Source organism: Hydra vulgaris, chromosome 06 (genome assembly GCF_038396675.1).
Source record: "Hydra vulgaris chromosome 06, alternate assembly HydraT2T_AEP".
NCBI classification, from domain to species: Eukaryota; Metazoa; Cnidaria; class Hydrozoa; order Anthoathecata; family Hydridae; genus Hydra; species Hydra vulgaris.
The window spans coordinates 41934379-41957500 of record NC_088925.1 but is presented as its reverse complement, the minus strand read 5'-3'; the positions used below and the strand labels follow the sequence as shown (position 1 = coordinate 41957500).

The 23122-nt window shown below is 26.7% G+C and overlaps 1 protein-coding gene across 1 annotated transcript in view; it reads right to left on the bottom strand.

Annotated features, from left to right (window-relative positions):
* Positions 1–2227: 2227 nt before the first annotated feature.
* LOC136081866 (uncharacterized) overlaps positions 2228–23122 on the bottom strand; it is a 151011-nt gene continuing 130116 nt past the window's right edge. Inside the window, exon 12 of the mRNA XM_065800168.1 lies at positions 2228–2342. The gene's annotated coding sequence lies outside the window, so the exon portion shown is untranslated. The remainder of the gene's footprint in view (positions 2343–23122) is intronic.

The following is a 23122-nucleotide window of genomic DNA, read 5'->3' as shown; positions in this document are numbered from 1 at the left end:
AAAATTATAAATTATATTTTACTATTACTTTTATGTTTAATTCTTATAATCATTAAATTATTGCAGGCAGATAAAAATCGAGCATTAAATGTAAAAATGCTTATTAAAATATCAGTTATCCAATCAAAACTGGAAATAAGTTTTTAAGGATGTAATTTAATATGGATGATTACACTTAGTTTTTATTGTAGAGTGTGGACATTTAAAATTATTGAATTGTTAATTCTTCTACTTTTCTTTTCTTTTTTCTTAAAGAATTCCAAGAAGGATTAATGAAATTTATGTGAGAAGTAAAGCTATTAATGAATGACATGAACAAGTTTATGAAAAATGAATAAATTAGTCGTGTTGAATGTAATTGCAAAGAATTGAAACAACCCCATGATATTGATGGATTTTTACAGCTTGAAGAAAAACTTGTTTTACCCATATTCCGTGCCAAACTTGTATAATACAGATTTTACCTTTATTATTACTTTTATTAAATAAGTTTGTTTTACATAAGATTTCATTATATTAAGATATCGAACATTTATCTAGCGGAAATTTAAGTAATGCCTTTTTTTTTAACATTTAATATCCAGTTCTTTTATATGACAAATAATTTTGTCTTTAATTCATTATTTAAGTTCATTAATTTTTTTTGTGCGTCTATTTTAGGTTGAGCATCTTAAACAAGTTGGGGGAGTTGACGGCAAAGATGCATCTCAAAGAATAATAGATAGACTTTATTCTGTTGAGCTGCAATTGAAAGGAACGGGTCACAAATAGTTTATAGTTAATTAGCAAAATAGTTTATAATTATTACAAGCAATAAATCCATTGTTAACTTGTTACATCTTTTTTACTTTTTTTAATGACACTATAACATTAGTCTTTGAAACAGGTGTTTATTTGATCTCGTTAGCGATCAAACAGGGTATACAATCGATTGGTTTTTTTAACTTACTTCTACTTAAATACTTTTTAAATCTTAACAGAAGCTTAATTCCAGTCGTCTTCTAGAGATCTAATTGAAGTCAAGGTATTTCAGTGTTATGACCGGTCTCTATTGTCGTTGAAAATTTCAATTTAGGTTTTGTCGTTAAGAACCTCAATATAGATACGTTCAAAAAAACATCTGTTATCTTGTTTAAATAATGACGCCGTTTGAAAAAACAACTTCGAGACCTTTAAAAGATGTCTTTAACATTTGGGGGGAATATATGAAAATGACATCTGCAAAACAAAGTCTTTAGACGTCTGAAAATAGCAACTCAAACACGCTTCTCCAAAGAAGTCTAAATGATGCTATATGAAGATTTCTTAAAGACATCTTTATAAAAACGTCTGTTAGCCTTATGATCTAGACGTCAATGAATGCGCCTTTCAGACAATGTTTGAAGATGTCTTAAAGACGTCTATATAAAAACGTCTTTAGCCTTATGATCTAGACGCCTTCAAATGTACCTTTTAGACTTAATTAAAGACATCTTTTAGATGTCTTTTTGTTTACTGAGTACATTTATAGAATGAAAAACAAAATTTATTTTTTAAAAAGAATTTAGTAATGCAAAGTTCGATTCCTAGATTTAAAATATTCCCGTCAATTTGAAAGTTTATGTTAGCCTAGTTGCCTATTTTTGTATTTACCTGAGTGCAGCAATCAAATAACTATTTAGCACAATTCAAATGAATATTTTTTATTACCAATGCTTTTATTAACTCGCCGTGTCTGTCTATTTTTTGTTTGTCTGTGAGCATTAAATCTTTTAATCTATTTTTGAGTCACTTCTTAACGATAGATTTTCTTCAAATTTGGCATACATACTCTTGCTTGATGACAATACAATATTCAATAATTAGTTTTGTAAAGTCAATTATATTAGTAAATTTAACTAAGTTTATTTTTTCTATGAAAAAAAGAATAACAGTTTGTAAAATAAGTATATTGATGGTTTTCAAACTCATCCGCGCGTTTTGTATACTTGGATAAGGCCTTTACTTCGTAAACGGAATGTCTGTGGTTCGAGACCCAAATCTTTCTAAACCTGTTTTGTATTTTTATAAAATAAAACAGTTATATCAGAAAAAAGTGATAGCAAAATTTGTGTTTTAATAACATATAAAAGCATTGGGTTCTAAAAATTCGTTTTTAATTTTACTTGTTAAATCATTTAGTACCGTTTTGTCAGAAGCATTCCCATATAATTTAGGACTTAAACAACAAATAAATAAAAAAAAAACATTCAAAGTAAAAAGTATTTGTTTCTTGTTTACTAAAATCCATTTATAACACAATTACAAATGCATAACATAGGTTTGCTTTAATTTGAATAAACTTTATGAGGCATCAGCAAAATCTAAAAAAAAAAAATTCAAAGTTTAGTTATTCAATAAAAACAAAATAAAACATAAACAAAATGAGTTTATCTTTATAGAAGTTTATTTAAAATGTTATTATTTTTAATAATTTCATATAATAATACTCAGACTTTGAATATTAAAACTAACTAAAGGCTAATAGATTTAGAACTGCTAGTTCTAAATCTATTTATTTTGAATTTAGAACTGTTAGATTCTAATCTAATTATTTTAGAACAAATAGTTCTAAATCTAATTATTTTGCTGAGTCAAGTTTGATGTAAACATCAATAAACCTGACTGAGCAAATTAGTTACACTTCAAAAATACTTTAATAAAAATAATTCAAAATTATCTAAAAATTGATCCTAAATAATTATTGGTTTTGTTAAATTATTGGTTTCTTCCAAAATCTACCTTTTTAGCTAGGCACTTAAAAATGAAAGAAGCAGTTTAAACTGAAAGCTTTTGAAATATACTTGTCACATTTATATTTTCTAACCAAAATTTACAAAAATTGAGGCCAAAATTTTAATTAACTGCGATTTGCACCCCCTAAACACGTTATTCAATTTGAGTCGTTAAACTGTAAAGTCTCAAGACTCTAAATGTTGTGAGTTATTCGGCAATGATTGTATGGCAGTTAAAATTGTTTTGGCTTTAAACAAAAAGAGATTTAATGTCATGAAAGGTAAATACTAAGATAATAATAATCTACCACAATTTATTATAAAACGTTTAAATTTTTAAATTTTAAAATTTAAAAAAAATTAAAGTAAATAAAAAAAGCTTTTACTAGATAAAGGATTTAATAGAGTTGCTTTTACAAACCTTATTTTTTATTAATGCATATGAGTTTAATTGACGAAAAAAAGAAAATAATGTAGAAACTTACACAACTCAAAATAAAAAGTGACATGCCATAGTTGATTTTGCAAGGAATGATCAAACCGCAAGTTTTGGGACTTTTTTGATGTTTACTTTTTTTATAGATGGCTCTCGCTTACGTTCTCTTCATGTTTATCGTTGACAATGATGATTTATTAGTTTAATTATTAAATTTTAAAATTTTATCACTTAATGAAGGCCGAGGGCAACAAATTACAATTTTAATTTTTCTATTTAACTTCAAATTTTTTCAATTTTTTTTTAAGGTTAAAGATGAATAAGGTAAAACTCCCTTTTTCTTTGGAAATATGGATACTTTGATGCGTCTTGAAATAAAGTAAACAAAAACTTATATTATAAAAATTTCTATCATTTTAAATAACATCAGTTTATCTTCCTAAAAATCTCATATAATAAATTTAAAAAAACTTTATAAGTTGCAAAGGCAGGGAAAATCAGGCAGGAAGGATGGGAGAGGGGGGGGGGGGATAGAGACTCGCCTTTTACTCTTAGTCAATATATATACTACAATTATAATTTTTAAAGTAGTGAAATATAATTTTTGGATATTATATTACATTTACTCATTTTAATAAAGTTAAAAATAATAACATTGTGTCATTTAAAAAAAAATAAAGCTTTTTTGATTAAAAAAATGAACTTTTTGACGGTATAGATATTGATTTCGTATTTCTTCTTGCCCCCTGAACATACTAAGTTGCTAATGTCTAATAAATTTATAGTTCAATTTTACACATATCTTTTATTTCCAAGTTGTTGACGTTTTCATAAGAATTAACAGAGTTATAATATTTAAATTTTAAAATAATCTTCATTTTTACCACAATTCATCAACAAATCCTCATAATTAAAATCTTGTTTGATTAGTTAAAATATAATTAAATGTTATTTAAATAAATTAAATATATCAATAGCATAATAAAACTAACATTATTAGCATAATAATAATTATATTATGTTAATTTATAATCGTAATTATTTTTTATTATAAATATATATAAATATAACAAATATAATAAAATAATTACATTTATAATAATAATTATACTATAATCATGTTCGTAATTATATTTTAATAACGTAATTAAAATGTTATTTAAAATTTTATAAATTTTTGTAGAACTAATTATTTTTTATAGTTTTTCACCTGTATTATTTTTTAAAAACAGTGTTTGAGCTTTTTTCAATGATATATAACAATCTAGTAAACAATCAGTTTATAAATTTCACGCAGCATACCTATTAGTAGTGAAAGATCAATTAACTAATAAGTTGATTAATGAACTTTATAATCATTATCTGCAGTGCGGAAAAGTTTTAGTTCAAAAGTTTACCAAAAGAAAAAATCAGTTAGTGCTGTTTGGTTTCACTAAATTATGACAATATATGCGTCCGTGTACTAATGACTTTTGATGCAAGTATCAATGTAATAAAATAAATAACACAAAAACTTATAAGGAAAAACCTGGAATTCCAATTATTATTAGGTATAAAATTAAACTCTTTTATTTTGGTCTTAGTGCTGATAGGCTTCTTAGTATATCTTTACATGTGCAAAACTCAAAACTGTTAAGAGCCCATTAGACCGTACGACTTTAGAAATTAGCGTTGCGTCAGCAGAAATACATTTAATGATAAGTAGTCATGGTATGTTAAGTATACTTAAAAATTTATTTGATACACCAGGTACAATTGTTCAGTGTCGTACCAACACAGAGAGGGAATAAATAAAGATGACGGAAAAGAAGTCGCTTGACTGCATAAAACAAAGAAGCGAGCAGCATTGTGCACAGAGAAAAAATTTTAATGTTATAGTAAATAAGGGAAGGATGCATCTTATATACAGGCGTGTTTTAGATTTTAGCTTTTTGTTATTGTTAATTAAATTTGTGTTAACGAATTTATTGTACCTTGGAACGTATTAATATTAGAACATTTTAATATTAATTAGTTGTATTTTGCTTGTATAGTTTTCAAATATTAGAGCTTTCACGTTTATCTTTTTTTTTATATTTTCAATAATGCTAAAGACGTATTGTTTTGCAATAATTTACTGGCGTTTATAAATATATTTTAAATTTTTTTCATTTATTTTCATTTTTTTTCTCAATATATGAGTTTTTTGCATGGTGCGATAAATATCTTGTAATTGGTTTGCCTAATGGTGTTGAAAATTTTAGGAGTTGTTTATTATATACATTAAAATTTACCTAACCAAAATAATTTATGTTAGTTAACTGGTTGAAAATGATGTACCCAGTAGGCATGGGACTTTAAAAAGACGTCCTTTGGATGTTCTATTAGCGTCCGGCCGTCCCATTTAAATTCTTAACGTATTTTGAACGTCTTTTTCGCGTCCAATAAATTTTCGTCCAAAAAAGATTCAAAGTGCTTTATTTAATCAAAATTAAAATAGTTCAATCACACAATCATTAAGACTAATTTTTTAATTAAAAACGCATTTTTAATACAAATGTAAAAGGAACTTTCAAATGTAAAAGAAGTTTTTTATGGCATCTTGAATTAGTAAATGAAAAGCGACTAATAGACAGGTTCTTGCTAATTTATATATATATATATATATATATATATATATATATATATATATATATATATATATATATATATATATATATATATATATATATATATATATATATTATATTATATTATATTATATTATATTATATTATATTGTATTATATACTTAATTACGTAATAATCGTGTTTATATTAATACAGATATTGAAAGTTAAAGAAATAGTTTAAAACTGTGTATATGATATATTTATAACAATTATATACTTGGTTTTTGATATAGTATATCAAGTATAATACTTGATATACTATATCAAAAACCAAGTTCTGACTATTTGAAAGATTGAGACATTGCAGAATCTCATGCAGAATCATATTTTTCAAAAGATAAATCTATTAATGATACAGAGTATTTATCCTAATAATTCAATAGAATTTAATATCTTTAATTGGCAACTTTTAGATTTTGCTAGTCAAAATAATTGGACCAGTATATTTGTTTATGAACCTCTCTGAAATATTGCAAAATCAGGCTTTGGAACTTGGCAAAGATGCAAGAGAAATTTTAAAAAAATCTAGAGATATAACTAAGTTATTTCTATCGGTGTATTTTAAGTTTTACCTGCATCTAAAAGTCCTTAAATAACCATTAAAAAATTTAAAATTTGTCTGCCCTCCTTAATTTACTTTTCTGTAAATTTTATTTTACTTATTAATTAAAAATTTATTCATAAACATATATATGTATTTGTCAAATACAAGTTTGTATTTAATACTATTATGCTACATTTTTGTTTTGTATTTCAAAAACTAACATTGCATTTATATAAATTTAAATATGCATTTAGAAACCTATAATTGATGTGTTTGAAATTTTCGTATTTAATTTTGTTTAAAATTAAAAACTTTTTATTTGATTAAATGCATTTAACCCTAAACTTGACTTTTATTTTGCCTTCGTTTTTAAAAAAATAGAACATAGTTAATTTGGAACAGGTGAAACCTGTTCAAAATTAACTATGTTCTATTTTTTTATGTTCAAGTGATATTTATAACAAATTTTAATCTGTAATTATACACATGTTGCACAGTTTACACATACACAATATTATCGAATTGATCAAAATACTAATGAATTATCCTATGCCCAATATAACTTACGCTATATTGCCCCATATCACTTACACTGGTGTTATCTTTTGAATTTAGAAATAAAAGTTATTAAATATTAGTGGCTCATAATGCAGTGCAGTTGAGAAGGGCATGCTTTTAAAAGTAAGTACAATTTTTCTATAAAAAGAGCATTTTTAATACATCATTTTACATATGTGTGTATGATTGTGATATGTGTTTGTGTGTATTATATATATATATATATATATATATATATATATATATATATATATATATATATATATATATATATATATATATATATATATATATATATATATATATATATATATATATTATTCCTTTATTCCTTTCCCATTTATTTTTACATACTTATCTTTATAAATTTTTTTAGGTTTATGACTGTTTACCTGATTTGTACAGCAAAAAAGAACAATAAAACGCTGTTGGCAATATTCTAAAGTACACACAATCTAAAAGAAAGTGAATGACATCAAGTGTTCAAACAGTCGGTTCTTCGAAATTAACATTTGGATGAAAAAGTATAAAAAATTATAGTTTATAAAACTTAGCACAATTATATTATCAAAAAGTTTAAGCAAATTTTGATTTTTTACTTAATCTCAAAAATTCAGTGAAAATATAAATTTTAACCTTACTTTTAAATAAAGTCATGTAAATATACGTAATTTAGACGTCGAAATGAGGACGGCTAAATTAGGTCATTTAAAAACGTCATTTAGCGTTTCTATAAAGCACTAGTTCTAAACGTCCTAAATTCACGACTTTTAGACGCCTGAAAAACACGTCCTTATTCCGTCCTAAAAAGACGTCTTTTCGACGTCATATGGACGTTACCGTATCCACTGGGTAGGTTATAGTTTTTAAACCGGTTATTTTACAAAAGCTTGAAAATTGTTGAAAATTGAAAAGATTTAAAATTAAAATTGTCAAACTTTTTAATTTCAACAGGGTAAGTGTAATCATCACAATTATTAGTTCACATCCATGTTTAGGGTCCATAAATCTAAAATCTTAACCAAAAAAAAAAGGTAAGGTATCCATAGCAACCAAAATTATTCACCTTTATAAGAAGTGTAAACCTCATTTTGCTACACAGGGCCAATATTGTGTACTTAGGTCAAATAAAAAATTTGTTTAAACAGCGTTAATATAAACATAGGCTGTGCTATGCAAAATTAAGTACCATAGCAACCCAAATAAGGCATTTATAAAATCTGAACAGGGATTTGAGGACACAAGCAATCAATGGAAATTTGAGTGAAATATCATATTGCTAAAATAATTAATAGACGGCGCATGGCAAGTTGTGTCAAATAGTAGTTATAGTACTAAAAATCGTTATAGCACTAAATTAATTATAGTACTAAAATAAATTTCCTCAAGATTTTTGCTTTAAATCTGTGGTTTTCAAAGTATAACTGAGATAACATATTTTGACAAATTTATTCTTCGCGATAATTTTTCTTATTTCTGAATACACTAATATAACATAGTGGATAATAGGTGGACAAAATAGAAAAAAATTTTAGTTGTCTAATCTTGAAAACATATTCAAATTTAGTATTTATATATGTTAAGAGAAATTTGGATAATTTAAATCTGTTAAATTCTTTACTTTTCAGGTCTCTTAGGTTTTGAATATCAAAAACTAAAAAAAAAAAAAGAAAAGTAACTTTGGTGACTTCAACGTTGTGCGATATTTTAACTAGATCTGCGTTGTCAAAACAGGGTTATTTGAGTACATGTTAAGTGTATTCAGAAATAAGAAAAATTATTGCGAAGAATAAATTTGTCAAAACATGTTATCTCAGTTAAACTTTGAAAATCACAGATTCAAAGCAAAAATCTTGAGGAAATTTATTTTGGTACTATAATTATTTTAATACTATAACTTGTTTTAGTGCTATAAATAAATTAGTGCAATAACGTTTTTTAGTACCATAACAAACAATTGATACAACCTGCCATGTGCTGTCTATTATTTATTTTAGCTATATGATGCTTAAATTGATTTCCATTGATTGCTCGAGCTCTTAAATCGCTGTTCAGATTTTATGTCTTAATTTGGTTGCAAAGGTACTTACTTTTGCATAGCAACAGCCTATGTTTACATCAATGTTGTTTAAACCGATTTTTATTTAATTTAAGTACACAATATTGGGTTTTTGCATGAAAATGATGTTGACACTCCTTTTAAAGGTGAATATTTTTGGTTGCTATGAATACCTTACTTCGTATAGCATAACAACAACATTTTTTCGGTAGTTGTTAATAATTGAATTAGTAACAGTAACAGTAGTTTAATTAGTCTTTAGTTGATGTACTAACGCTTATAGTACTTTGATTACTAACAAAAATTAGTATTTCACGCGGTATATATGTCATAGTATTAAACAGTGAAATAAAAAACATTTAAAATAAGAATTATTTAGATATTTTATAATATTTGGCATTCATCATTTTCTTAAAAAAACAATCTTGGTATTTTAAAATAAAACAATGCTGAAGATATATTAAAATCTATTCAGCCAAATATTGCTGAATTTGAAAACGTTAATTTAAGCATGCTGCTCAACGATTTGTTCACTTGCATAAAAAAAAAAAAGTTGAAATCTGTAAACTATACATTCAATAACATTTAAAGTAGTATGTGAATTAGTCTAATGAATATTTAATTGTCAGAAAAAAGACAATGTACCAACTACAAGTACACGTGATCGAAATTCAGTTATACTTGATGATAATTGATATAATAAAACTAAAATGCGTCGTGTATCTGGCTTGCATCTCATTCATCAAATGAATTATTTTTTGCTGATAGTATGCAATTAAGAGCAGAATCTAATGTTAGTGATGCAAAGGACGTTATTAATATTTAAAATACAAATAAAGTAAGTAAATATTCAGCAGACGAAGAACTGGCCTTAATAATTGATGCCAAGTGACAAAAGCTTTCAATCAATTGATTAGAAGTGGAGCCTTGGAGAAAGATTATAACATCTAATTCCACTTACAATGGTGTCAGGGATGCAAAGCTGGAATGTTATCATGCCAAAATAACAGTGGAGAACTACTCAGATTCAGTTCTTTTATAAGATTTAATGATTTATACATTGCAAAGTGTCTGTGCAGTTCAGGAACCTGTGATGAGGCATCTAATAATGACCAACAACAACCATAAAACCAATAACACTCATGTGTTAGACTCGTTTTGATGGTGCTATAGCATTTATAAACACGTGTTGTCAAAACCTGACATAAACAGAGATTTAAAACGTAAAGAATTGTTATTTATTACCGGTCTAGTCCTTTTGGATTTAACTGGATTTATTAACAGCAAAGAAAAGGTACTTTATTTAAGAAATTAAAAGTCATCATCCACAGCCTATGGCAGACCCTAAAGACGTGCATACAAAATAGAATCCAAAGAATTTGTGCTAAAAGAAGATCATTACATTAAAAGTGAGATGGAAAGTTTGGATACGATTTTATCGGAAGATTGTGGATCTTGTATTGAAGTAAATTGTATTATTAAACTTTCAATGACTGATAGGAAGGTTCAAACGGTATTATCTGGAAAAACTAACTCATACTAATACTGCTTAGTGTGAGGTGTCTCTCTAAAAAATATAAATAGTCTTGATATTCTTAATATAGATTAAAATAGCAGAGACTTTAAATTTGTTCTTTCAAGTCTCCATGCATGCAAACGATTTTTTAAGATGTTTTTGCACATTGTATGTAAAAAATAAATAAGAAAGTGGCAAGCAAGATCTAAAGAACACAAAGAAAAGGTACACGTAGCTAAACAAAAAATCCAAACTAATTTTACAAAGAAAGCGGAACTTGTTGTTGAATTCCCTAAAAATGGGGGTTCTGGAATAAGCAACAATGGCAATACTTCAATGCGTGCTTTTGCAGCATATGAACAAATAACTGAAACTCTGGAACACTCTCTGAAGAAAGTGTTACCAAGAAAATATAAAATCTCAATAAAAGGTTCTTGATCAGAACCTTTTATTGAGATTTTATATTTTCTTGGTAACACTCTCTTCAGGATGTGAAGTAGACTGCTTAAAGTTCAAGGAATAATTTTTTGATACTGTTAGACTACATGTGTCCCTATATTTATTGCAAAAATATCGGTCAAAAAACATCCATAAGAGCAACAAGAACTAGTTGCATTCTGATAGATATACTCCTAGTTTCCAGTGATGCTGTTATTTCATCACTGCGTAAATCAACATCACACCAAACAAATCATAAAATATTTCCTTCACATATACAATTACTTAAACAATTGTCAAACGATATTAATGTATATTATAAATTTTTGATGAAATATAAAATTGACAACTCTTGCACTGTTTGTTGTTTTTATTATTGCTAAAACATTATTTACCTAAGTAGTTAACTGTTTTTAAAAATAGGTGGGTCAATAATCCGAAGACATTTATTCAAAAATCAGTTAAGTCATTTGTAATTAAGGAAAGTATCTGGTAACTAAGCAAGATAAATATCCATAGCAACTTGATAAAAAAAAAATCAATTTTATAAGAAGCGTGATCTCATATTGGTACTCGTGCCAAATTTAGTGAATACAGCGCTCGTAAAATATCTGCAAATACCAAAAACAATTTGTGACTTAGAAAAATAAAGGTCCATAGCAACGAAATAAAAACATATCATCTTCATAAAAAGCGCTGACATCATATTAGTATTCATTCTCATTTTTCGTGAATTTAGCCCTAATATTAAATTAGTTATGAATTTTGTCCAGTAAAAGTGAATTCTGGCCCACTATACTGCACCTTAATCATGGAATACTAAATCTTATAAAATAATTGTTAAATATAAATGGATTTTTAAAATTTTGACTTTATAAGTGTAAGAACACCTTTAAAAAAGTGATTTTACTTTTGATCCACTAAGGTTTGAAAACTTAGATATAAGTTCGCAATCATTGTGTTTCCAGATAGTGTTAGACCTTTTCTAATCTACCAATGCAATATGAACTAATAAAAGACATTTACTTGCATTTTTTTTACGTTATTAATGTAGTTTACAAGTGGCCATTATGTTTAAAGTAGTAAAATATAGTTTTAATACAATAACAAAGAATATTTTATGATATAGCTAGAAATAAAAAAAGAACAAAATAACTTATTTTGATACAATAACTATATATACTTTTTGAATAAAATAAAAAAAAGTAGGGGAGACCGGGGCTAGTTGGCTTGGATTTTACTCAATGAGCTCTGTAGCCCTAACAGTATATTTTTTTAAAAATATTAAAGTGTAGTCTTAAAGAGTATGGATTAGAAATTAAAAATTAAAAAAAAAATAATAATAATTTTATAAAAATAAATATTTTTTTTTCATAAATGATAAAAAATAAATAAATATATGAGCCAACTTACCCCGGGAAAAATTTGTCAACTTACCCCGAAAGCTTTTTTTTTAATAAACAGTCTATAGATCCTGAAAAACGGCAGCTTTGAAAAAAAAGTCTGACTGGATATAGTAAACCAATTGTGACTGGAACTTTTACAAAAATTTTTTTTTCATTCGACTAAATATTTTCTTTGTAAAGTAAAAAGGAAGCGATGTTCTAAAAGTTACGTTTTTGTTCAAAAAACGCATAAATCTCAATATCTCCCATGCGCATGCATGTGAATCCTGACAATACTACAGTGAATGATGAAATGGTCAATAAGAAAGTTTCTGAGTAATTTTTGTCACTTTCTGATGAAAGATAAACGCAGTTTGTCAACTTACCCCTGCGGCCAACTAGCCCCGGTCTCCCCTATATTTGTTTTGAAAAAGAGACAGCGTAATTTATAAAGAATTTAAATACGTGGCTAAGAATCTAATCAAATCAGAGTTTCTTTTTTAAAGAGCAACATGATGATGATGCAGATGCATGAAGAATCATCGTTGGTTTTTTGTTATCAATGCGACAAATGAAATCCAGTAAAAACAATGCTTAAACTGGAACGCAGTTCTGGTTTACGCGAAGAAACCTTTGAAAGCATAATTTGAGCCTGAATAGATCAATCATATTTGTAACCCTTGTTATTTTATTTTAAATAGCCTTGATTGCTTCAGCTCGGTTAACTGAAAGTAAATAATGGCACTTCTTCTAAATTCAGACTTTTCTGATATGATTCCTTAATTAATAATTAAGGAATCATAATCAGGAAAATTTTCTACAAGCTGCTTCAGCTTGAGTTTATGGTTTCAATCTAAATTTTAATCTGCTACTCAAAGCAGATTAAATACTAAAACAAAAAAATAAACTGAAAGCTAACGTCTATATTGATTTAATAACAATATATCATATAATCATACTATTTTATGGTTATAGTAGATCAAGAAAAATATTCTTTCCATTCCTGGTTGTTTTAAGTTAACTCATGAAGGAGTATTTTAAATTAATGCAATGTTGAATGTAAGGAGGAAACTATGTAGTTTTTAACAGACTTTACTTTCTACAATACTGTTTCCAGCTGGGCTAAGTTGACGATCCTCGTTGTCTATATTAAGCTTCAAAGGTTTGTAATGTAATAACAAAACAAAACTAGAACCAGAAAAATTTTGTCAACCAAATAAGTCCGATTATGCTACTTTCAGTTTTTAAGGAGAATATTAAAATGAATAAAAAAATTTACTTTTTGTATTTTCAATGAGTAAGGAAACACAAAATTAATGATTTCAAGGAAAGAAAAGCTCTTTGGTATCAATTAAATCACAAAAAAAGTTTCAATAATTTGCACTACAACTGATAAAACCCATTTTGAAATTTTTCGTAGTTTTGTAAGAGTATTTCAATGGTGCAAGAGATTGTAAAATTCATTAAACAAAAGTTTAAAATTAATCCTTGAGTATTAGAGTAACACATATGGTTATAAAGCTTTTAAGGACTTTCTTTATGTAAAGAAAAGGCCAATACCAAATGTCAACACAAATAAGATTAACAATGATGCCTATATTGGCGTAAAACTTTTTACTTCTTAACACTCTATCGGTCTAAAATACAGAATTTATTAATATATGTTTAAATTTTTAATTTATTGCAAGTTTTTAATAAACTTATGAACTTGATTTTGAAAAATAAGAAGTCATGTTAAACTGTTAGTAAAAATACAATACATATTTCTTAAGTTGAAAAGAGGCAGATACTACACAAATGAAAGCATTTTTTTAGTTTACTTTTACTTACAGAAGTTATATATTAACCTCTATTATGAACGTATTGGTAAACTAATTCCATGACAACTCATCTATCATTTCATAAGTTATAAATTAAAACAGATATTAACTACTTTTAAAATTTACACAATGAACAACAGTTCTAGTTATGATATAAGTGATGGTTTGTCATAAAACGCTTTTCAACTTTTATATCAAAACCATTCTTGAAGACCCTCCGTGTTGATAAAAGATTTTCTTGAAGACGTTGTTTCAAAATAATTCTAGGAAAGAAAGCACCTAACTGAAAATTAATCAAAAGAATTTGTCATCAACGTTTAAAACGTAAGGGAAACTGTTTTAATGCATGTAAGTACCATTAACTAAATAATAAAGTATTTGGTATACAAAAAACTGCTTAATTGCTAACAAATTGGTAACAACAATCAGTTGAAGCTTGAAAAAGCTAATAAGGAGATGTTGTTTAGCAACTTAAAAGTATCTAGACTTGGAAAGACTCATATCGTAAAGAAGCATGGCAAGGAATAACTAGGATTCAAATGCCTGAAAGGAAATATACCAAAATAACCATAACCAATTAGGAAATATTACTATTCTTTACTTTGTGCACGACACAATTACCCAAATTTTGCAACGATTGCTTAAACTAAACAAAACTTTAATGGTACCTTTTATAGTCTAACAGGAAATTACTTTTCAGCTAGAAAATAGCCTAAAAATAGCCCAGTGACAAACGTTATTTATTAAACTGGTTCGTATATTATGCAATAGGTTTACCTGCAAACAAAGGAAATTTAGAAAAAAAAAAAGAAAAAACATGTTTGTAGAACATGTCCTTCAGACCCAGGTCTACATATTGATAAATATTTTAAAATTTATCAAACAGAAATAAATTGTATAAAATTTTTCAATTAAATAGGCACTTTTTTAAATAGACGATTAATTTCCACAATTAGTTTTTGATAAAAATTAATATTTATATTTTAGGGTATAGCTTTCTATTAAATTATATTTGAAAAAATTTTAGTAAAATTATACTTTGTATATTTTAAATTTTGACTAAATTCACATATAAAAACTGTCATAAGTTTTGCTTGGTTTTTATAATTTTAAATAATTGTAAAATTAAATATTTTCCGGTATTGCTTAATTGAAATATTTTATATTTTCTCTTTTAACTGTAACTAAGGGTGTATCGACTTATACTGTTTTAAAATTAACAATGTAATTTTTGTTAGTAATGTGTTGTATCTAAGTTATTACCTATTAAGTTATTTAACGATTTATAATAAACATACCGTGCCGAATTTAAGTGAATCGAAAGCATGGCAATATTATTGTAAAGAAAAGAGTCTGCCTCTTGCAAAAAGTGCGATGTAAAAATAATGTGCTAGGGGTTTTCTACATGCGGGTTCATTTTAAAAGTACACACTAAGAAACGGATTTAGATATCACGCGTCCACTTGAAGACATTGGATTAGAAATTGGCAATGTGCAGAAAAAAATCACGACGATTGTAAAAAAGCAGACTTATGAGAAGATTATATCAAAGCTAGCAACGGTGAGCGGCTTCTCCATACACGTCATAACAAAAAATCAATCCATAAGAAAATCATTGTCAGATGAAGTCATGGTATTACACAAAAATTTATCCTATGTTATGAGTCTGATAAATAGCAATATAATTTAGCAAAGAAAAGTGAGATTTTTAAAATAACATAAGAATTATTTATTGAGTCGCGATTTTCTTTGTTGTTAAACGAATATACGTCTTTAAGAAATCAACTTTATGTAAATATAAATTTTCACTTATCAAAAAAGTTTTGGAACATGGAATGACTTCAACAACTGGATCACTTCTGCAGATAAAATTGTAGATCTCTGAGGATTATTTAAACAAAATTTCTTTTGATTAAAATATGTTTTAAAGATTTCTCCTATTCATTTATATATCATCTAGTCATATTAACTATTGAAATAATGCCTAGGCAAACAATCATTCATTATCGCTAAAAATACTTAAACAAAACACAAACAAGCAAGTCAATTTGTTTTAAGCGCAGATAGGTAAGAAAATGCCAAGCAATTACTTTAGGAAATAAATGCTCTAAACGTATACAAACTAAATATCAACCATAACTTTTTATTTATGTTTAAACTTCAAAATAAAATAATTCCAAAATATTTGTAAAAAACATTTTCTCTAATTCATCATAAATATGAAATAAGTCACTCAATAAGTATTAAACACACTCCACGAACATCACTAAAAAAATCTGACTTCTTAATTACATGTAGTGGACCACGCTTGCAAAACTTGGTTCGTTACCAAAATATGAAAAAATAAAATGTATTTAAATAAACCATAATTAAACACTTACTAAACTTAAGCAACACGTGCACTCTCTCCTTTTTTTATATAAGAATTATTTTTATGATATATCTTTCTTGTTGATTAAGTTTGTCTGTTTTAGTTTTGTATAAAAAAATATATATAGATGAACTTAAATCTTCAAAACGTTTTTAAACTTCCTAAATTATAATTTTTTTTCAAATATTAAAACACATTTAAATATATATTACATTGTTGTATTTAAAATGTATACGTTTTAGTAAATTTTTATATTTATGTTATATAATATTTTACTTTTATATTTACTGTATATTGAGATACGTATATGTACCGATTTGTACCTAAATATTTTTATATAATATTAGAACTTAAACTTTAGAACGTAAACTTTTATTTTTCCTCATTTCACGAAGAGGCTTAATCAGAAGACATTGAGCATCTACTTGCCCCAAACAGGTTGTAATTATATAAATATAAATATATATATATATATATATATATATATATATATATATATATATATATATATATATATATATATATAATTTAGAAAAAATACAAATTTATAATGGAACTTAATGTTTCATGCTATTCAGCAATAATCAGCCGTATTATTCAAATATAAAATAAAAACCGTTATAAAAAATAAAAGTTTAGCGTTGCACAGGCATCTGACGCCAAGTTTACCTGATCCAATATTTGCTAATCGCCGGAATAAAAGTTAGATTGAATTTTTTTTCCTATGCCTACAAGCAGAAACCAGTTTCCTTTTTTTGTTAAGGAGTAATCAACTATCAAAAGTTATAATAATATATTTTTCACTGATGCAAAGGTTACACTTTATAATCGATTGGTTATAAGATTGGCATCTTTTAACTATGATCCACTTAATTATAATCATGTTACATGTGTATTTATTTTTGCAGATTTCCTTGCAAAGTTATGTATCATTCATATTGCAGGTTGCATTAAATGATTTAAGGCGGTTTGCAAACCTGAGCTTGAATGCGTTTTCTCTAATACCGACCTAAGATTTTTCCGTAAGACTAGGATTAAGTGATGCTAAAGTGGCTTTATATACAACAATTTTTGATAGACATTGATTATTTAACAGGCATGTAGTTTTCTTAATGCAGTTGCAATTTATATCATTAGCGGTGAGTTTGTTGTGCAAAATTTGTTGGTTGTGTGAATTAATTAAAAATTTGTTAATTGTGTAAAGTTGGTCGAATAAGTAAACATATTTTATCAGATATTAATACTAGCCTAAGATATTTTGGATTTAAATCAGTGGAATAGAACACAAAATGAAATAAATTGATTCAAAAACATCAATTACAAACATTATTATAAATTCCTATATTTCGACATCATTGACTTTTACCCTTCTATTAATAAAAAGCTACTTTTCAATTCCATAAATTTGCTGAACAATACGTTTCATTTAAAGCTGATTATAAATCTTAGTTCTCCGCGCCCGTAAGTCTTTTCTATTTACCAATGACTAAGTTTGGATAAAAAAGTCGCGCGGTTTGTTTGATCTTACCATGGGTACATTTGATGGAGCGAAGGTGTGCAAGTTAGTTAGTATTTTTCTTCTCTTCCAGATTTCACAATTTTATAAAAAATATGATCTCGAATTATATAGTAGCGATTGCTTAGCCGTGTTTAAAAAAGCAAGCGGTCCAAAAATGGAAAAAAATTAAGAAGCATTTTACTCAAATATTTTAATAAAGTAACTCAGTATTTCCATTCAATCTTTTATGAAAGTTGTTAATTACCTCGATGTTTCATTTTATATTAACAACTTCACTTTTCAATCTTATCAATGTCTTACCATAAACCTGATAGTACGTTAATTTATATCCATGCTAGTTCCAACCATCCACCAAGCATTTTAAAAAAGTTACTAACCTCAATTTTAAAAAAAAGTTTTCCAAAAGACTGCTCCTATTTATAAAGACGCAATAGAAAAGTCTGGATTACCCACCAATCTTAAATATCATTCAAATCTAAATCCTTCTAATATCAATAAACGAAAAAAAAAATACTATATGGTTTAATCGTCCTTTCAACAAAAATGTGATAACAAAAATTGGACACCTTTTCTTAAACTTAATTGACTTGCATTTTCCATTACCTTATAAGTTCCACAAAATTTTCAACAGTAACACAATAAAAAATCAACTGCCTGACAAATATTCCATCAATTATTAATTACACAACGAATAAATTTTGCTCAACAAACTCACCGCTAATTATATAAATTGCAACTGCATTATGAAAACTACAAGCCCGTCCAATAACCAATGTCTTTCAAAAAATGTTGTATATAAAACCGCATTGCATCACCTTATACCAGTCTTACGGATAATTTTATACATTTGATAAATTCGGACATAATGACGAGTCATTCAGCACAACAAGCATTAGACTCACTAATGATTTTTAAAGTAGCCGAAGTATTTCCTTAGCAAATCAGAAGGTTTAAATTGTTGTTGGAATATTCTTCAAATCATCTCTTCGAAATGAAACCTAACAGATGTACGAAAAATGTGCATAAAGAACTTAACTTCATTACTGGATGCAAATTTAAGGTGGAATAGTCTTGTTGTAAAACTAGAAAGATTTCTTAAAGTTAAAACATGTATATTAAAACCTATGAATGGTTGAAAAGAAATTCCTAATGCACCCGAAGAAGATTATGCGGACATAAATGCAATAACATTTTTTCTACAACAAATAAAAGTTAGAACTGAAAAGCTTGGACGAAGTAATGTTTCTATACTCGACACAGAGGGTGTATTGATATTTATCATTAGCAATATGGCGGAAAAAAATGTTTTTGTTACTTATAATTTGCTCACTAAAACTATTAGATTTCTTATTCACTTATAATCACGAATCAAATATTAGTTCATATTTAATCTTATACTCTTATATAATATTATATTATATCTTATATAATATTATATTATATAATATTATATTATATAATATTGTATTATATAGTATTATATTATATCTTATATAATATTATATATTATACTCGAAAACTTTCTTAAAAGCAGCAGCAGCAAAAGAAATCTTCATCATGTTTTACATTGAGGATGCTAGCGATAATGGAGTAGTCAATAAGAGTCGTTACAATGAAAGGGGAACTTCTTCAACACCTCATCCAGCTGATGCTACGTTAGACACAAGTAGTTTGACACTTGAAGAAAAGTTAAATGCCACTATTTTTAATTATGTCAAAAAACGTCATAAAAGAAATGAATACTTTCGAGACAAATGGAAAGCGTAACGAAAGTTTAGACAATCAATACTTGCATTAACGGCCTTAAGCTTACATCCATTAAATCATAAAAGACTTTTTCTGCGGCGGGACTGTTTATGGAGAAAATACGTTTACAATTAGGTGATAAATCAGTTTGTTGTTTATGCTTTTTAAAACAATTTCTTAGTTCAAAAAACGATTTAAATTAGTGTGCTAATATATAATTTTACTATAAACAGCTTGATTTTATTATATTTAAGTTGTGATTTTGGATAAAAAAAAAAAAAGTGATGCCTCGGTTCCCAAAGAAACCGAGATGTATATATCAAAATATATATCAATTAAAAACTATATCACGATATAAAACTACTCATTGGGAATCCCGGGATGCAATAATACTTGAAATGAGAAACTTTACTAAACTTTTAAATCAAAAACCTTCCTAAACTATTGTTGTAATATAAGACAGGTAGAACACACAATTAAATCTAGAAACCCTCTAACCATTGTAGCTATTATGTGTCTTGAATAATATTTTTAATGGAAGTAGCGATTTTAATAAATGGCAATTAGCTTTGTATTGCTCAGCGAATACTTCCATACTTTTTAATATGCGAGCAAAATTGATCTATATTTACTTTTTTGATTTATCTGTGCATCGCCAATATACGGTTTATTTAGGTTTTTTTATACTATACCTTACAAAAACAGAAATTGGTAAATCAATTCAAGGTAATACGCAATACGAGAATTTGACAGGGTATATTCAAACTTGATGAGACAGTTTTCATTACTCTATGATTTTTTCCAATATACAATATTTGCAATATACGCAATTTCTATTAAACCACAATCAAATACCTAATGGAAAAGTACAACAAACCGTGTTAAACCACTCCGCTATTTCAAAAAAAAGTTTTAGCAACCGATTGAAAACACCTGGTTTTATAAAAAGAAGCGTCAGTAGCCACCGAAATACAATTCCTGATGAAATTCATTAAGGCATGGTTTTCTTATAATCAATCATTAATTGCAATGGAATTTTATTTCAAATCAATAAGTCAAGTAAGTTTCTTTAGTCTTTTACAACATCACTTGACATTATGGCAAAATAAAAGAAAAAAATGTATTGTTAAATATAGTTAGAAATAAAAGTCAAATATGTACATTGCCAGTATTTACAAATGAAAATCTGTGATAACGGGTTATGCGGAAGTTATCGGACAAAATAAAAACGTCAATAACTTATTTATAAATAAAAAAACAAACTACTATTATATTTTTTTTAAATAAAGCATTTATCTTTTAATAAAAATATTTTATTTTTTATATGAAAATATACCACCATCTGCAGTTGATCTCAATTTTGCTCTGACGCCTTTCGTATGCGACTGTTAAAAGTTTTAATTAATTTCTTGTAGTTTTAGTTTAATGCGATCAATCAAAACTTGCTCTGTTGAAGCTTGTCAATCTCCCTCGTAAACCTTCTGTGCTAAATGTCCCCGAAAATTTTCAATTGGTCGTGTTTGAGGGACATTTAGGGATTGGATTCTTTATCAATGTAATAGACATATTGGTCCATCCAATTTAGAGAATCTTTAGTATAATGAGAACTTGCTAAATCTGGCCAAAATAAATAGTTAAAGTCTCCATGATATTTGTGAATAATTGGAAGAAGTTGTTTTTCTAAACATGTATTAATATTGATGAATTGTTCGCTACAGCCTTGGAAGTGCGAAACAATGGCTCGGACATACCACGGTCAGATATGGCTATCCACATTAATAATTGTTTTGGAAATTTCTTTTTTCCTTTAAAACGAACACTTTCTGGGCATGTCTTTTGTAGTTTGTGTAGTATCCAGAATTTCCAGGCATGTTTTCCCCTGCAAAACAAAAGTATTTTTCGTCATCGATGACTAGAAGCGATTTTGTGTTATAGAGTTGGTTAACTAGTTTCCTGCTTCTTCTCTTTGCCTTTATTTGTTGTTCTATAGTGTATTTTGGAGTCTTTTCACGTTTTCTATATTTAATATTCATTTTTTTTACTGACGACCAATTGTCGATTGATTTACATCAAATTTAATACCTATTTTTCTCTGACTGACCCTTTTTCGATTGTTGACAAGTCTCGTTAATTCGGCTTTCTTTTCTCTAGTCCAGGATGTCGGACGACCAGGGTGCTTTCTATCAGAAAACGATTAAACAGTGTCAAGTCTTTTTAGGTTATCATATATTGTACTTCGAGGAAATCCTTCCTTTTCAAAATGACTTACGATTTTTTTTATTTTTATATTAGGTTTATTTACAAAAAACATTTTTAGTCGCTTTCGAAAAGATTTTCGTTCAGCTGCATTTAACCTCATTTTAAATAATTGTGTTTCAAGTAAGAAAGTTTATATTTTATAGAACGTTTTTGCCTACGCATAAAACCACAAAAACTAGTTATTATGCTCAAATAATGAAATTAGGATTTGTCCGATAACTTCCGCATCACCCGTTACATAGAAATTGTTATACCACAAACACTGTTTTAGATTATAAAAAACATAACTTTACATGAACTTTTTTAGATTATTCATTTGATAAATTAGAAAATATAATAAACATTAGATAACTGTTTACAATAGTTTATATGGGATTCTCGCATATGGAGTAAAAAAACAAGATCAAAGTTAAATTCTTTGCTTTGTGGTCTAATTATCAAGAAATGGTTCCTGATGTTGAAAGAGTTTTAAAAACTTCTTCTGCACAATGTCTAAAGAGACTAAAATACGGACGCAATTATTTATCTAAATCATTATATGAAAAAACATTTTTACGATTTTTTTAAATAAATATTTAAATGATATATTTGGCGTTCGCCTTGATTTTCACATAAAAATTACTAAAACATAACTAATTAAAGGGGAAAAGTTATAACTAAAAAAAAAAAAAATTGTGTAATTTTTTAAAGATTTACTATTTATTTTTTTGAATTTTAAGAAAGTTTTAAAATTAGGTAAAAAAACAAAAATAATAGACCGCAAAAACGTTTGAGAAAGTTGTGTGCAAAAAAATCAAGCAGTTTTTCTTAATTTAGTCAAGAAATTACCCGAAGGTATTTTTTTGAGAAAATTTCAAACTTAACAAGGTTCAAACTTAACAAGAACTCTGAATCTACAACATCAAAAAAAATTATCAGATAAAGTCTTTTTTTGACGATACATTAAATAAAAAAAAAAGTTGATCAAATTATAATTAATGAAAAGAATTAGAATTTAAAAAGATTTTTTTTTTTGATTAAGCAGAGTCAAACAACATATCAGCCGCACACTGGTCAAAATCATCAAA